Source organism: Mixophyes fleayi, chromosome 9, assembly GCF_038048845.1.
Source record: "Mixophyes fleayi isolate aMixFle1 chromosome 9, aMixFle1.hap1, whole genome shotgun sequence".
NCBI classification, from domain to species: domain Eukaryota; kingdom Metazoa; phylum Chordata; class Amphibia; order Anura; family Limnodynastidae; genus Mixophyes; species Mixophyes fleayi.
In genome coordinates this window covers 59,671,249-59,686,306 of record NC_134410.1, presented here as the reverse complement: position 1 = coordinate 59,686,306, position 15,058 = coordinate 59,671,249, and the positions used below count along the sequence as shown (strand labels likewise).

General features: G+C 39.9%; 1 long non-coding RNA gene across 1 annotated transcript in view; it reads right to left on the bottom strand.

The window, feature by feature from the left end:
• Window positions 1-6,262: 6,262 nt before the first annotated feature.
• The window catches only part of LOC142100681 (uncharacterized), a 43,738-nt gene continuing 34,942 nt past the window's right edge, over window positions 6,263-15,058 (bottom strand). Inside the window, exon 2 of the long non-coding RNA XR_012678880.1 lies at window positions 6,263-11,588. This is a non-coding gene — a long non-coding RNA (uncharacterized LOC142100681). The remainder of the gene's footprint in view (window positions 11,589-15,058) is intronic.

The following is a 15,058-nucleotide window of genomic DNA, read 5'->3' as shown; positions in this document are numbered from 1 at the left end:
ATCAGGGTACCTGTATGATGCAGCGCAGAATGCGGCATCTATGTCATCTTCAGTGTCGGCTTCTGCGGTGACAGCTAGAAGAACTCTTTGGCTTCAGTCTTGGGAAGCAGATGTGGAATCTAAAAGATCCTTGGAAACCCTCCATTATACGGGCTCGGTACTTTTTGGACCGGAATTAGATAACATTATTTGTCAAGCTACAGGAGGGAAGAGCACCTTCCTTCCCGTTCATGTGCTAAAACCTCGAACCCCAGCTCTTTTTGCCAGCCCTTTCGGTGGGACTCCGCCTTTTGAGGTCAGACAAGCAGAGGTAGGTCTTCTGGATTTAGAGGTCACTCCCATAGAGGAAGGTCCTCATCTGCCAGCAGGCGCCCTGCCTGACTCCCGAGAAAACCGTCAGTCTGACTCACACCCTCCTTGCGGGAGTGGGGGGTGTGTGTGTGACTGTTCACAGGACAGTGGATAAAATCCCCTCCAGATCCCTGAATTCAGGGGATCACGGCACGGGGATATATTATAAATCTTTTAAATCAGGCCCCTCATCGTTTTTTTGCAACTTCCTTGCCCCTCGACCAAAACAGGATTGCGTAGATTTTCTTCTTTCCGTGAGAGTAATCTGCCCGGTCCCAGAGAACCAGAGATGTCAGGGATTCTATTCAAATATTTTTCTGGTCTCCAAGCCATATGGCTCCTTCCTTCCCATATTAAACTTAAAAGACCTGATTCATTAAGTAACTTGGGCAAGAAATTTCAACTTTAAGTTTTCTGGACAAAACCATGTTACAATGCAAGGGGTGTAAATTAGTTTATTATTTTGCACATAAGTTGAATACTGTCTGTTTTTTCATATAGCACACAAATACTTGATAGCTTATTTGTACACTGAAATTTAAAGTTGATATTTGTGTGCTATATGAAAAAACAGACAGTACTAACTTATGTGCAAAATAATAAACTAATTTACATCCTGTCACACGCCGGTGCCATAGCTAGGTGCTGGCATTGTGACTTGTCCTTTAAGAACTATGTTGGTGCTTGCTTTCGCTTCAGAGTCTCTACCTGTCCATAGGTGTTTCTCGTTATGTTGATTGGGACCTCCTTCTGAAGCCTATTGGTCCTAGAGGACTATTTCAAGCTCCCGTAATCATGGACTTGTTGCCTGATCTTCGTGTTACTCACACTGCTGTGGGTTCTGGCTGCATATCTGATCTTTTGCCTATCTTCTGGATACTATTGGTTGCCAAAGTTACCTGTCATCATTGCTCTCCATCGGCTCCGCTGTATGCCAGTTCGTGATTCATCTACAAGCTGAAGTTACGTGTTGTCATTCATCTGCACACAGAACTATTCGTGAGTTGTCTGCTACACCTGCGCTCATGTTGATTGGCTCCAGTACTATTCTACTCGGCTGCCTATGTTGCGGTATGCTATGTTGCACTACAATCAAGTTCTCTTGTCATCTGTGGTTCTATGTCTGGCACGGCTATTATTATTCTGCTGATTATTATTGCTGGACTGTTAATATGAATATACTGCTAAGCCGGGAGCCTCTACTTCAATTCAAGTTGTGTGCATTACCAGCTGTCGTCTAATTATGATGAACTCTCGCTTACCTGTTAACCGGATCTTCTGTGACCTGTAGTTCTACGCTCAGTTTGGATTTCGTTATCACGCTGTACTTCTAGGCAACACCTTCCTGCTTACCCAAGTTCCTGGATAGCATATAACGTTCTTTGTTCCGCTATATGAACTATTGTGATACCTATAACCACCTGCTAAGTGAATCATAATATACGTTTGGATCAGCCAAGTCTACATACTATTCTCATCGGACTTCTAGCTGTGTCAGTGGTTCACCTTCATCTGCTGTGTGTTTTGTGTGGGATCCAAGTGTTCTACTTACCATCTAGCGTTGAACTGTTATATTGTCTATTTTTGCATGCTGTTGCCATTGGTTACCAACTGAAGTACATCTGTGATTACGATTGTATTTTATTATTAATGCTGTTGTATCTTCTATCAATATATCAAGTTGCAACACTACTACCATTGTTTGTGTTATTGTTCCCTGTGATGCTCTCAAGTTAAGAACTTCAATTCCACTGTGTCCTGTCTCCACCACCCTCTACTATCACCATCTAAGTAGAGGCTGGGGATACATAATTATTCATAGCCGTGACACACCCCATTGCAACATGGTTTTGTCCAGAAAACCTACTAAAATTCTTGCCTAAGTTCCTTAATGAATCAGACCCAAAGACTCTAAATCAACACCTGAGAGTAGACAGATTTTGGATGGAGTCTCTTCGTTCAGTGATAAATGGATTGGAGGGGGGAGAATTTCTGGCGTCCATAGATATTCGGGACACATTTTCATGTACCCATCTGGGAGGGGCATCGGCCATTGCTCCGCTTCACAGTAGGAGCGGCCGATTTACCAATTCAGCGCCTTGCCACAGTGCCCAGAGTATTTACAAAAATCATGGTAGTAATGGCTGCCCGTCTCCGCTCTATGGGGGTGAGCATAGTACCCTACCTCGATGACTTGCTGATCTCAGCCTCCTCAGATCAGCTTCTGCGTCATCATGTACACCTCACCATAGAGACCCTGCAGCTTCACGGTTGGATTATAAATGTGCAGAAATTTAAGTTAATACCAGGCCAAAGGATGATTTTCTTAGGTCTCATTATGGATACCAAAAGGCAGAAAATATTCCATCCACAGGACAAGGTTATCTCGGTACAGGACCTAGTGACCAAACTCCTAGACAGTCACAGACCTTTTATATGCTCCTTTGCATGAAGTTACTTGGCAAGATTGTCTCGAAGTTCGAGACCATCTCCTACGGAAGTTTCACTCGAGATCCTTCCAGGCCGATCGCCTAAAGAAGTGGTCTGGTTCAACTCTTCACTTGGAGCTCCAGAGGATACTATTGTCCCTAGAGGGAGGCTCGCTTATCTCACAGGTGGAAGAAGATTTAAGAACACCTAATCATGGGCAGATCCTTTGCCCCCTGCTCCTGGATTCATCATAACGGATGCCAGTCTAAAGGGCTGGGGTGCAGTGGTGCTACATTTGCACCTTCAGGGTCTTTGGTTGACACAGGAAAGCTACGAGCCATGGCGGTGCCCAGCCGCCGCGACTCTCACCTGCGTCCCAGCCGTCGCTATGACGACCGGGACATCACTTCCTGTACTTGGCCCGACCGTTGCCAGGGCAACGGCCGGACGCCGAGCGCTCCTTTAGCACGCACCAGCAACACTCAGCAGCTGGGCGCGTGCGCTAGTGCTGCACAGCCTGTGGGCTGATTAAATCCCTAATTAATTATTTATCTGGGGCCTGGTGATGATTACAGGGCTAAGCCCTGATTGGATAGTCTCAGTATATAAGGCAGGGAGGGCTTAGCCTCCCTGCCGGTTAAAGCTTCCAATTTACTGCTTGCTAGCTGCTCCTGTGCTGTTGGTATATACCTTCTGGATTGTTTTGCTGTGTATGACCCCTGCCTGTACCTTGGATTTTGCCTGTGACCCTAATTCGTTTTGCCTGTGCCTTGGACCCCGCTATATTGCTTGTGACCCTGACCTTTGGCGTGTTTCCTGATTATCCTGCTTGCTAGTGACCCCTGACCTCGGATTTCGTCTGACCATTCGCTGCCATCTACGCTGCCTTCTGGCCTGCCGCTACGGTTTGGTATCACAAACTCACAATACATCTGGAGATAAGTCCTGGTGGCCTCTGAGTACCGGTGAGCGTATTAAGCTCTATGGGAAAGGCGGCTGCTGAAGGTGAAGACCTCCGCCAATTAGTTCTGTGAGTTTGTGTACTGACTGTCAGCGTAACACCAAATAAATGTCCTGGAGTTGAAAGCCATGTTGATGGCTCTCAAAGGGGCTCAGTTCCTCATTCAGGGATCCCTGGTACCTCTACAAGCGGATAATGCCACGCCCTTGTCAATATGTCAACAAACAGTGTGGGATAAAGAGTCTAAGGACAATGTTCATATCAGTACAGATATTTTCTTGGGCATAACAGTTCGAACCATCTCTGTCGGCCGTATTCATTCCAGGCATTCAAAATTGGAAACGCGACTGCTAACAAATTGACCCTAGTCTGTGTGTCTGTCCCTGTCTGTGTGTTAGGGAATTTAGACTGTAAGCCCCAATGGGGCAGGGACTGATGTGAGTTCTCTGTACAGCACTGCGGAATTAGTGGCGCTATATAAATAAATGGTGATAATAATAATAATAGAAAGCCAGTCTCAGCCCAAATTTACCATAGAATCTGGCACATCTACATTAAATGGTGTGAGGACCGGGCACACCATACAAATGATTTTCATTTGCCCTGGCTGCAGGGTTTTCTTCAAAGGGGTCTTGATGCAGGGCTCCACCTGGGATCCTTTAAATGTCCAAGTCTCTGCCCTTTTCATCTTCTTCCAGAGGCGTCTGGCAAACCTTCCGGAAGTCCGTACCTTTTTGCAGGGGGTCCTGCACATTCAGTACCCCCTGAATTTGGTACTTTCTGTGCTACAGTAACTTCCCTTTGAAAACTTACAGTCAGCAGACCATAGATTCCTGACATGGAAGGTGGCGTTCCTGCTGACCATAGTGTTGGCTAGACGAGTGTCAGAGCTTGGGACTCTTTCCTGCAGAGAACCTTTCTTGATCTTCCATGACGATAGGGCGGTGCTTCGGACTGTCCCTTCTTTTCAACCGAAAGTAGTTTCCGGATTTCACATTAATCAGGAAATAGTGGGTTACGCCTTACAATATTTGGATATGATCAGGACATAACATATTTATGTCCAAAAAACTTTGAGTATCCGCCGTACGGATTCTCTTTTTGTCCTGATCAATTCCTAAAAAAGAGGCTGTCCTGCTTCCAAGCAAACCATTGTTAGATGGCTTACCTTTACAATAAAACTGGCATATCTTAAGGCCAACCGGACTGTGCTTACCCCCATTACTCCACCAGGTCTGTGGGGGCCACCTGGGCTGCGTGCACCAGGGCCTTGGCTGAACAGCTATGTCGGACGACTACATGGTCCTCGGTCCACACATTCACCAAATGTTATCAGTTCAGTGGGTTTGCATCCTCAGAGGCTAGCTTTGGCCGTAGCGTACTACGAGCTGGGCTTCCAGGATGGTCCCTCCCTTAAGGGGGCTGCTTTTGTACGTCCCCATGGTAGCAGTGATCGCCAGAGAGGATGAAGGAGAAAAGAGGATTTTTGCTTTTACAATAATTTCCTTTCTCTGATACTATCTGGGGACACTGCGTTCCCTCCCTTCTGCTCTTCTGCTTTTTGCTTCTTGGTTGTTCAACTCCCCTTTCTTGAGGGATTTAGAATTACACTGACTAGCTACAGCGGGTTGCAGAGGGGTGGAGTCTATCATCAGCCACAAAATAACTAGTTAAGTGCCAACTCTACACTCCCTAACTACAACCCCATGGTAGCAGTGTTCTCCAGATGGAATCGGAAAAAGGGATTTATCATAAGTATAAAAATCCTCTTTTTTCTAATAGTTTGGGAAGTGAAAGGCAGCACTTGATTGGTTGCTGTGGGTAACGGCACCTTTTTGTCACATTTGCCATGTATCGGTTGTTTCAGCAGCATAGAATGTTGTATGCTACAATAGCCAGTTACATACCTCCTACATGTTTTGTGGTTGGTTCAAAATTCCATTTGGCACAACCTATTAAGTGACAATGTCACAAAATAAGGGTTATGTGCTCCTAAATTAGACAAGCAGGCAATATACAACCATAGGAAGCCCCCAAGCAGTGTTATGTAGTAGCTATTTCAACCTTATAATCTACATTAGTAAAATATTTTATTCCTTAAACTAGAGTGTTTGTATTGAATGCTCAAATCATCATCAACGCAAACACGGGGGGTATGTGCAGCGCCTTTTCACTCATTCCTTCTAATTTTAGACAGGTCACTGAGGTCCTAAGGTAACTTCAAATACTCTGCAGTAAGGGCTATTTAACACAAGTGTTTTTAAATGAATGTAAGAGTGATGACATTACCAGGGACTGTTCATACTATGTTTTTATGCAGTATTATATACATGGGATTATACATATAGTAACGTGAAAGGTTGATTGTTAGATACTGATATCAAGTATATTCTGTGTTATTATATCACTCTGCTTAAAATGTATCCTTTTTAGAGTGAAATGTACTCCATAGACATAAGCTCCCAGCAATACCATTTTATTGCTTTGTCCTGTAAACCAAACCAACATGGACAACTGTAATCTTTGAGTCATTTTATTCTCTTTATTTTCAAATAAATAATAAGATAAATTGAAGGTTAGGCTCACAACGTGACTTTCAGCAAACCTTACTCTGAAGAACAAAAGCGCTAACATAATTGCTAAGTGCTGTATTTATTCAAACACTGTAATATTCTGACACTACAATGTGTAAAATGAGTAGCTTATTATTTTCTAGTTGACTTGTTAAAACATTCATGTTTAATAGCCCTCTTTGTGTTTGACTTAGTGTTTTGTTCACAAAAGCAAAATGTACAGTAAAGCACGTCTTTTTAGATGGAAGCTGGAGAATACACTGTTTCGTAGACAAGCAAATTTTTTTTTTAAATCCATTATTTTCTGAAATATATTGTAAAACATCTACACTTAGAAAGCATTCAGTAATGTTATAAAATATTACTATTTATACAACCCACGCAGTCGTTATCTCCTGCGTGGTACACATGAAAAGAGGCATTGTAATAAAATATATACTTTCCAATAATAATTGTGACTACAGTTTTTTTATACCTAAAAACTAACAACCATATGGGAAGGTTCATTATACAATGAATGTGGCATATTTTATGAACTTTAGATTTAAAGGGGACATATAAAACATACATATGTTTTATCCAGTAAATAGATGTTTTTGCTAATTGGTTTATATAATATCCCAGTAGTTTTAGATTTTTTTGTTTTCTAAAACATTCTTCCTTCCTCTGGTCTCTGTAAACCTCTTTAGCTGAGGCCTTGGGACTACAGAAAACGGGCTGCGTGGTTTTAGAGAGCCTCTACTTATAAATCAAGCTTATGAAGCTACTGTAGGTCTATAAGAGACAATGAGGTAGATTTACTAAAGCTTCTAAAACGGAAACGTGGAGGTGTTGCCCATAGCAACCAATCAGATTCTAACTATCATTTCTAGATGTGAATCTAGAATGTGATTGGTTGTTATGAGCAACACCTCCACTTTTCCTTAGAAGTTTTAGTAAATCTATCCCAATGTGTAATAGTCACTTTTAGATCTTGAAAGATAGTATAATGCTTATCTACCTAACCCACACACAAATCTTACACTGCTGAGTTTATTTAATAAAGAATAATTTCTTTAAAGTGAATGCATGTTTAATTTCATCTTAGCCAGCTCTTAGTTCTTGCTGTGTTTTAAATATTACTCATTCCCTTATTTAACATATAGCCACAGGCACAGCTTACTAATAATGTGGAGATTTCACAATGATGGAGAATATGGAGGTCTAATTGTTATAATGAAGTATTTGCTAACCATTTATAAGGGAGGCTGCAAGCTGGCTAAATCTTAATATTAATGTTGCTTATATTCTTTATATACCTTATTAATATTCCTATCTGACAAAAGAGCAGTCCTAAAAATGACATTTGTATTTGGCAGCAAACATGAAATCACTGGTTTGAAGTTAAAAGAGAATTCTTAGTTTAATTAATGCATTGAACAAAGGTTTACTTTATAGAATATGCAACAAAAATGTAATAACCAATACTTTTTACATGGCAATGTCTTTAGAAGACAAATAATGTATATTCAAATCATCCCAGGATGCAAGTTGAAAGTAAAACATAGAATACAAATTGCTTACTAAAATGATGCCATTGAAATAACTGATATAATTTCTGATCAACATGACTGTGTAAATGTAAACATTTAGTAAACAAGTAAGGAGTCGTCTCCCTCGCTTGTGCGACACAAACAGGAGTCTAAGCAGCCATTCTCTCTGCTTCTCGCTCTATTCCATCCCAGATGAGGAGACTCGGGCGCAGAACACTTTATGGTCCTTCCCCATACAAAATTTTAGGAGAGGGCTTGGTAAAGCAGCTCCAGCCTCACGAGGTCCCAATCTGCTTACTTCTGAGCATGTACAAGTTCACAACTGAGGCTTCACTGTGCATGCCCAGAAGAGGCCCATGCTCTATACAGTGAATTCCCAATGTTAGAGTAGATGAATAAGTATGAGTTCACCTATGAGTAGGGAAACCCATAGTAGTAGGAATGAATGTAGATGTGCTGTGCCACTCAACTTTTACAATTGGTAAATAACTTACATTGTGGGTCTGTACAGCAATTTTGCTGATTACCAAATGGAAGTCCGCTTAGTTTGTAACAAATGTAGAAGAACTAGAAAAATACACAATCTCTTAAATGGAATTATAATCAAATGCGTTAATGGAGGGTCTCACTAGATCTGATCACTAGGAACCCTACAACAACTTACCTGACTTTGCTCTAGGGAGAAGGGATTACAGACAGTCTGTGGACCGGACCTGTGGACCATGCTGTATGAGTTGTGTTAAAGCACGCAATAATGGTTTGATTATTTGAGTGTGTTTGAAACAGAAAGGAATGGTCTCATTCCTCCTCAAAGCAACTGTGGCAGAAGCTATTTCTAAATCGGTCTCCTCAGGTAAGGAGAGTGAGCTGGCTTATTTTAGTAGTACACATGGGGCCTGATTCATCTTCGGACGTAAGTCCCGTTGTGTGCTGTGTCTTGTGTGAAATAGCTCTGCGCATGCTCAAAAACTGACTTTACGCCACAGAAATTAATTGCATGCAATTCATGTCCACACACACATGACACAACTACCTACGACTGAAGGGCAGAGGGTGGTGGTAAAGGTGGACACAGATAGGCAATGTACAGTAAGGGTGTGCCAAGGTCGCACATTTGTTCAATTCAAGCTCTTGGCATCTCCCAGGTACGCGTGGTTTAGCCATCTCACTTGCACCAACTATAGGGCAGGTGTAAGTGCTGACTGATAGGGATGACTGACACGTATGCATGCCAGAACATGTGTTTGGAAGTAAGAGAAAAAAAAATATATGTACTATGTGCATTATGAACATCCTGATTTATGTATTTCATATAATAATAAATAATTTTATAATTTTTTTTGGGTGTATCTGTTCTGATGGGACTCTATAATGCACATATGCATGTGCTATCCTACAGTCTGTTCTGTCTGTATACGCAAATAACATCTAGCCAGATCGTACATATAGCCATATTCAAATGGAAACGTTTCTCGAGATCTGTTTGTACTGATTACGGGTTCATGTGCATACAAGTCATGTCCTTTATTTTAAAACAAACGCAAGTTGCGCTCACATTGCGTTGGAAGATAGATCAGGCCCATGATGTTTCTGGACTGCATCTGATGATGCTGGTTGGGGATGATGAGATTTGTTGTGGAACAACGGGTGTGTGTGAATCTTATATGAATCATAGCTGCCTGTCAAAGTAGCCGGAATCCAGCTGGATGTGGCTCTTCAGTATTAGGATTGCATATGAAATCTACATACATAAACGTATTATGTGTTTATGCTGCCTCAGCCCATTCCCTGATGTCGTCTAAATCTAATTAGGGATTACATTTGTAATGGAGAGCAATTTTCCCCTTAATCACTGTTTTGGAGATCCAGGTATAGAAAATAAAGCATAAATTGCTCTCTGTTTATGATTACTTGCCATGTAAGTGTGACATATAAAATTGGATTTCTGTATACTTCAATAATGTATTTGAAACTCTACATATAGTATTCCTGCACATAGGATTCTACAAATAGATTTGGTTCCTGTTTATGTATTTTGCACAAGATCTGCAATGAATAATATGTCAACTTCGGCTAGTGTCAGCAATAATAACTAATGAAATAAAACGGCCACTTTTGTTTTAAACTATTATGGTGATTGCACTGCTCAACATGAAAATAAAACTATTGTAGTGATATTTTTCTCTAAATAAAAGTAATCAAATTGAGAGTCAAAATGGGCAGAATGCAATTGAATGGACCATGTCTGCCTCTTTAATTGGCACAGATGGTAATGTGGCACTGGTTATAAATAGCAGTGTATACTACTGTATATTCTTATCTGCTATTAGACTTACTCTAGTAAACAAATAAAATAAGATAAAAAGACATGAAATACAAAAACAATATAAGGAACAGTTAAATTATTTACAAAATCTTGGCAATTTAGTATGAAAGAGACTAAATATTTTTTTACCATTATTTGTATGAGAAATGTACTTTTACAGACCTTGCTAGTTTCTAAGTAGGCTTTTCTCTTACTCGGCCACCAATTTTCACATTGCTCCATTGTTACCTACACAATGCCATGGGTTTATTTTTCCGTTTTTTTTAGTATACTATTCAGATACCTATACCAATCCACTAGCACATTTACATGCCTGAGTATTAGTGTGTTGCTGTTGTTCTGTTTAACAATGAACGTAAGATATGCATTGCAACAAAACACTGAAGCCGTTTAGTTCAATGTATAAATACTCTACAGAGCATCTTATGAAGGAAGAATGCTGTTCCATATCATGATCTTATGAATGTATTACATTTCTGTGTTTCTGATGATGTGCAGCAGCTGCTGGAGAATGATCCATGAATAGGTAGGAAGTCCGAGTTCTCAAATGAAGCTTTTAAGTTTAAGCAAAGTTTTTATTTGAGCATACACTGTAAACGTCAGTTATTGCAGGACCCTCTTTCTGCATTACAAGTCAAGAATTGCACGATGACATGACTTTCTCTTGGTCTTTTTGATATTCCTCTTGTACCCTCTGTAATTTTTTGGCTTTAAGCTTCCATTTGTGGAAGCAGTAAGTGAGTAGAGATGTCACCACCAAGGTGAAGATAATCATTAGCACCACAATCAAAACAAGGGTGGAGGACAAAGCACTATCCAGAAGCTCCAGCTCCATATCTTCTGTTACATTCTGTCTTGTTAGTGTCTCAAGGTCACTGTCATACGACAGAAAAGATGGTGTGTCAACCGTGGGCCTCATTGGTAAAAAAAAAGTGAAGGAGCTAGTAGATATCTGCAAGTGCAATCTTATAATCAATTAAAATATTCCACTGTTGTCAATGCTGCTGTCACGTTTATAAAATTCATATTCAATCATTCACTCTTTATTATATGCTCCAAAAAGGGATGATGAACAGTGTTATTTAAATGCAGCAGTGAAGTGGAATAGTAGAGTAAGACTTGAGTACAGTTGCTTGTTTTATACTATAACCAATTCACCAGAACTTATGTTTGATCAGCAGAGGGAAAGTTTAGCTTATCATGGCTGAGTAGCTCACAATGACTGTTATGTATTCACAGTGTTTAATATAACGCATCCATCTGCTAGAACGTGACACTGTATATTTCCTCGTACATGTCACCTAGACGTCTGTACTCTTGCTTTTTCCCTTACGAAAGTACACCTGTGCACTGATTCCCATGGAGCTGTGAATGCATGATGTTCACTTGATTATCCATTTTTTTCTTAATTAGACCTGCAAGAAAATTATAATATTAATGTAACCAAGCAACACATGACCATACAATTTTACATTGTGCCCTAAAGCTGTGGTTAAATAGTATAAAACAGACTCATCGCCCAACTTCTAGCTTGACTAAGTTGTTAGTTAAAAAAATAAATCTATGTTATTGATTGAGATATTTTCCCTAAAATAATCAAGCACAGTAATAACAGTATAGAGTACAGTGGAAAAAGGAATATATTGATTTGCTGAGAGGGTTCCTACAAAGCAAGGTGCCCAGGGAATATGCCATCTCTGCCAAGCCCTAGTCTGCACTCATTTTAAATGTAGCAGTTGAAGGCATGTACAAGCTTACTTGTTATAAAATAATTGAAATGTTGGTAATTACCAATATTAACACTAATCCAGGTGGACATAGCATGTTTTGGTATGAATGCTGCATTGGGAGATGGTCCTTATTTGAAAAGGCTGCAATAAAACGTAACTTGCTTAAACATACAGAATATGTAGAATTTAGAGTTAGTAATTTAGTCTGTTCTCATCTTGTTGAACTGATGTATATTATAAAATGTAATAATCAGTTTAACTTTAATTTACTAATATGTCATAATTGGTTGTACTTGTGAAATGTTAATATTTCCACAATGTCAATGATAATATTTTAATAATGGCAAAATGTAAAACTGATTATTACATTTTATAATGAAATGTGACCAGTTCCTATAACAGTGCATTAAGAACAGTGACTCCTTTGCCAGTACCTAGTTTTATATGTTTCTTACACAACTCCCATACCCCTATATTTAAGGCCTGAGCCTTGGGCCACAAGATAAGTCATTTCAAAATACTTAACAAAATATATAATAATACAGTTTAAAAACAACATTTATTACAACAGTTTTTAGAAATCCCAAAGATCACAAAACGCCTTTTCAGAAAACTTCCTGCAAATTAGTCCACAAATGAATTTAACACCTGTAAAATAACAACATTTGTTGAATTCTGAAACACTCTTAATTGTTTTAATACTCTTGAGAGTTTTTCTCTAGGGGGTTTATCCAAACCTGAAACAAGTCTCCACTATCTGAACAAAATAACCGAAGTGTGTGCTGTTTTTCTTGATCTGGTGTCAATTCAGTTCTCTCTCTGAGCGTCTGCTGTGTTTTCCAAAGCCTCACGTTTTAAGATACATCATAAGCTAATTTTCACTGTTACATTACCATATAGTGGTACAGCATTTCCAGTTAATAATATATCATCATCATCTTTTTATATAGTGCCAATAGATTCTGTAGCGCTTTACAATTAGAAACAAACAATAGAAAAAAAAATACTGGGTAATACATACAGAGAGGTAAGAGGGCACTGCTTGCAAGCTTACAATCTATGGGACAATGGTTTGATACACAAGGGTAAGTGCTACATCATATTGAATATTTGTCCATCAAAGGTTACAAAGTATTTAGTTGGCTGTATGTTCAGTCACACAACTATGTTGGTCAGCGGTTTGTTGTCTTGTGTTAGCTGTGTAGAGGATGGTAAGAGGGTGGCAGAGGAATATTATAAGCTTGTCTGAACAGGTGGAATTTCAAGGAACGCGTGAAGGTTTGAAGACTAGAGGAACGTCCTGTGGTACGAGGGAGGGAATTCCATAAAGTCAGTGCAATCAGAAAAAAGTCATGTAACTGCAAATGGGAGGAAGTAATGAGAGTGGAAGAGAGACACAGATCTTGTGCAGTGCGGAGGTGTCGAGTTGGGAGATATTTTGAGACAAGTGAGGAGATTGTATGTTGGTGCATTTTTATTGATGGCCTTGTGAGTTCGTAGAAGAATTTTATATTTGATTTGTTGAAAAGCAGACAACCAACGTAGAGAATGATAGAGTGACTCAGTAAAGGAAAAACGTTTTGCAAGAAGAATCAATCTAGTCGCTGCATGCAAAATAGATTGTAGGGGCTCAAATCTGATTTTGGGAAGACCAGTAAGGAGGCAATTGGAATAGTTGATGCGGGAGATGATGAGTGCATGAATTAAAGTTTTTGCAATGTCTTGAGTGAGATATGTATGTAGTCTGGAAATGTTTTTTAAGATGTATGCAGCATGATGTAAATATAGAGTTGATGTGGGGAATAAAGGATAGTTGTGAGTCATGGATTACACCTAGGCAGCGTGCTTGCGGGGTGGGATTTATCGTCACAGAAATAGAAATGTCAGGTAAGAAACTTCTGTTGTTGGGTGAGAATGTTATTAATTCTGTTTTTGAAAGATCGAGTTTGAGATGGCGAGAGGACATCCAAGATGAAATGGCAGAAAGGCAGTCAGTAGCGCGAAACAACACAGATGGTGAGAGATCAGGAGAGGAGAGGATAAATAAATTTGTTTATTATCCATATAGAGATGATACTAAAAGCCAAAGGAGCTTATAAATGTTCCAAGAGAAGTGGTGTAGATAGAGAATAGCAGAGGACCTTGGACCGAGCCTTGTGGTACTCCAACTGCTAAAGGAAGTGTAGTTGAGGTTGTTCCAGAGAAATTAACACTGAAAGAGCAACTAGATGGGTAAGATGAGAACCAGGCTAACACAGTGTCTTGAAGACCTAGGGATTGTAGCATTTGTATGTGGAGAGAGTATTCAATGGTGTCAAATGCAGCAGAGAGATCCAAGAGAATTAGAAGACCTTTAGTTTTAGCTGTGATCAAATCATTGACAACCTTGGTCAACAAAGTCTCTGTGGAGTGTTGAGAGCGAAAGCCTAACTAAAGAGGATCCAATAGGTTGTTTGCAGAAAGGAAATGTACGAGACGAGTGTAGGCAATTCTCTCAAGAAGTTTGGAGGGGCATGTGAGCTGTTATGCACGTTTTGTCGCTATCCAATAACGATTGTCAAATCTCGATTTGTGTTTCCAACGCACAAATATTTATTCTCAAAAAGTAGCAGAATAATTCAAGCGAAATAATAATAAGTACAGCCGTTACTTATCACAGGCGCTCTGGATCCAGTAAACAGTCATTCAGGTCTGAAGTCTGTGGTCAATGTGACTGAACACTAGATGAGAGCTACTGCTTATATGCAAACAGAAATACAGTGAAACAATGCAGATGGTGTGGCTTTCTTCTATTGGTCCAGGCTTCAGGAAGGTCCAGGGGGTTGCAGATCATAGGCTGGTTCAATCTAAGGAATCCAAAGGCGGGGGTCATCTCTCCATGGGGATGAGCTCTGTTCTTCCCACCAAAACTCCAATTACAACTAGTCTATTAGCATTTTATAGTCAGCATCATATTAAAGGTTTATTCCCTAACATCAATAACTAGAGTATGCAATGTGCGATCTCTTCGTCGAATGCAACGGACAGCTGCTGATGTAAAGGGGATTAATATGATATCAGACATGACACATTTCCTTTAACCTGAACCATATGTATCACTAATATGCATATAACTTATAATATTACACATAAACACTACTATATATTTACATAAA